At 43.2% G+C, this 2832-nt stretch overlaps 1 protein-coding gene across 7 annotated transcripts in view; it reads right to left on the bottom strand.

Annotated features, from left to right (window-relative positions):
- Nucleotides 1–2832, bottom strand: part of SYNE3 (spectrin repeat containing nuclear envelope family member 3) — a 99679-nt gene that overhangs the window by 1078 nt on the left and 95769 nt on the right. The window lies entirely within an intron of this gene.

The following is a 2832-nucleotide window of genomic DNA, read 5'->3' as shown; positions in this document are numbered from 1 at the left end:
GGAAAGAGGGGGAGGCACAACAAATGGTGAAAGCTGAATTTCTTGTGGAGAACTCCTTAAAATCACATTTGTGGCTTGGTGATTGTTCCCTAAGAAGGAAAAAAAGAGGAGTCAAAGTCTGCTCTCAACCATAGTGGAATAAGTCCAGAATAACTCCATTAACCATCTGGATTTAATCCAGATTTGGACCAATGTCACAGAATATACTTTGGACTTCAGGAAATACAAAGTGAGGGGGTTTGCAATAGGATTTCTAAAACTCTCTTTATAAGTACCTAATTTTAAAAAGACTTACTTGCATGTACACATGCGGGTGCATGCCCAAGATTTGTCATCTGTCTCTAAGAGGACCCTGAAAACACTAGGTCAAAAGAATCCAGGTACTTGGACAAGACAGCTTCTTCAACAGACATGGATTACATTGGGATCCCAGAAATGATATGAAGCACTTACAACACTATTACTTACCTGCATACTTTTCAAGTATTAACTAATACATTTTTTACAATGCCCTTGTGAGGTGCTGTTAACTACATTTCATAGATGAGGAAATGAAGGCAGGGAAGTTCAGTGACTTATTCAAAGCCACAGGATCCTCAGAATGCCTGGCTCCTATTTTTGCCCCGACTATTAGGCAGTATCTGTCTCCTACTGTATTACCCTATAAATGGCCCTCTGGACACATCGGAGAAAATAATGGCAATGATCCCAGACACAGACCATTCTACTAGGACAACTAACACTGGACATTTCCAAGGTCTTTCCATCAGTAGCGAAGCTCCTCACTCCTGCTGCTCTATATCAGGGTGTCAAAGATATGGCCCAGAGAGTTCAGGGGAATTCTTTGGAATAGAGGGCCCCAATGGACACGGCCCTTGGCAGCTTGGGGACTTGTTTTGTGCCCAGACATCTGTCACTGCCACTGGGCTCCTGCCGCTACTCCTGGATCCCTGCTACCACCAGATCTGCTTCAGACACCACTGCCCTAGACCCACCACAGCTGTCACTGGCCCTGCAAATCTGGCCTGGAAGAAGCTGTCTGGTCCAAATCCAGCCCAGAGCCGGAGGTGAATTTGACACCCCTGCTCTATATAAATGCTGGAACACTTATAGATATTAATTATCAGCGCACACAATCCACATACAGCCTTAAAGCATGAGATAGTGATGTGGTGAAAGCATTCTGTTACATCTGCTTTATTTCTGTTATCAAATGACTGACAGAGATTTAATTACTGTGTGAGACAGATGTTAAGGCATTCGAGTGACAGCTGCTTGCTCTGCCATTTCTGATCTGCTGCACTGTCCTGGGTTAAGGCCTGTTCTAAAGCCCATTCAAGTCAACGAAGATCCCGAGGCCCTAGGAGAACAGACAGAGTGGGTGTTTCATCTGTTTGGGTTCATCTTTGGCTTCTGAGAAAATGTTAGAAAAAACTGACAGTCTAAATTAAAACATCCCTCATGGAATGCATAGCTGGCATTTCAGGGCTGACCTTGGCAGCATTGCAGGGGTCGTTTCTTCTCATGAATGAACTATTTCTGAAGAGTGTCCAAAGTACTAAACACTGCTAGCCAGCCTAATGGGATTTTCTATTTTACTACTATAGGCCAATCCTGTAACTCTGGAATGAGAGTTTTCCCTGAGTAAGAAGAGCTACAACTAGAAGAGCTTCCACTCTGCACTCTTACGCTGACTGCAACAGGACTCTGTGAAGCAGGGTACAAGGCAACATTGAACAAGGCTCATGTCCCAGACTTTTCTGGGACATCAGATACAGACAGACTGATTCAAAACCTCTTTGGTTTGATCTATGCCAGTCAATGGAAATTTTACTAAGTCTATCTGAACTGATCACAATTCTTTTATAATTTTCCACTGATCTTCTCATATACTGCTCTATTGTACAGCAGTATGGCAGAAACACTAGGTCTAGGATCCCAATCTTTTGGAAAGGATTATTTTTTTCAGAGTCCAGAGCTATACAAAACCAGCCCATGTTTACTGTTATTAGTCAGCAGTACCAGTATTGTTTGGTGGAGGATATAGGGAGAAATTGTCTTTGCCTTGCAAAAATGCAAGGAAAGTTTCTTCCACTCTCAGAAAATCAGCATTGATATATCAGGAACAACACAGAGGAAGTATTGCTCTCTCTGATGTCAATATTATTAGACAGGACCCTGTGATAGTAAACAACTCAATGTGGGAGGAACATTATGGGTGGGATATTCAAAATCAGCTAAAAAGTTAAGAACACAACCCCTCCCTGCCCTCAAATTTCAGTGTAACCTGTATTCCTAGCTTCCTTAGGAGCTCCTGGAAGCCCTATCACTCTTCAGATTTTGGTGTTGCTTCTGAAACTTGCCTTAGATTCAGAGCTATTCTTTAATTGCCAAACAGTGGCTCTGCCATCACCCTCTTTTTAAAATCTATTTCTCCTTCACACTAGAGAGAAAAGCACTGGGCTTCTCCAGCTGTGGACCATCTCCACTTCTACCATCTTCCAAAACATTCCTTAAGGGGTCTAGGTCTTCCTTAGTCTCCTCAGGGTGAGCATGTCACCAATACACACAAGCTCCCACTCACTCTCTCTTAAATGTGACAACTTTCTTAGGGAGTGGTAGGAGGGGACAGTTGGTCACTGAGAGCGAGAGACCCTGCTTAATCATAAACTGATGCTCAGTAGTGGTAGAGAAGAGTTCATGAAAACTGCCTTTCAACTTCTACGGCCTGCCTGAATGCTCCTATAATTGTACCCAAAACAGTCCAAAAGGGAGGAAACAAAGTCATGATTTTAGCAGTCTCACACCAGCCTCAGAGATGGAGATGGGTGC

Source organism: Alligator sinensis, unplaced genomic scaffold (genome assembly GCF_000455745.1).
Source record: "Alligator sinensis unplaced genomic scaffold, ASM45574v1 scaffold47_1, whole genome shotgun sequence".
NCBI classification, from domain to species: Eukaryota; Metazoa; Chordata; order Crocodylia; family Alligatoridae; genus Alligator; species Alligator sinensis.
The sequence above is the reverse complement of the archived record's forward strand: the minus strand, read 5'-3'. Positions and strand labels throughout refer to the sequence as shown.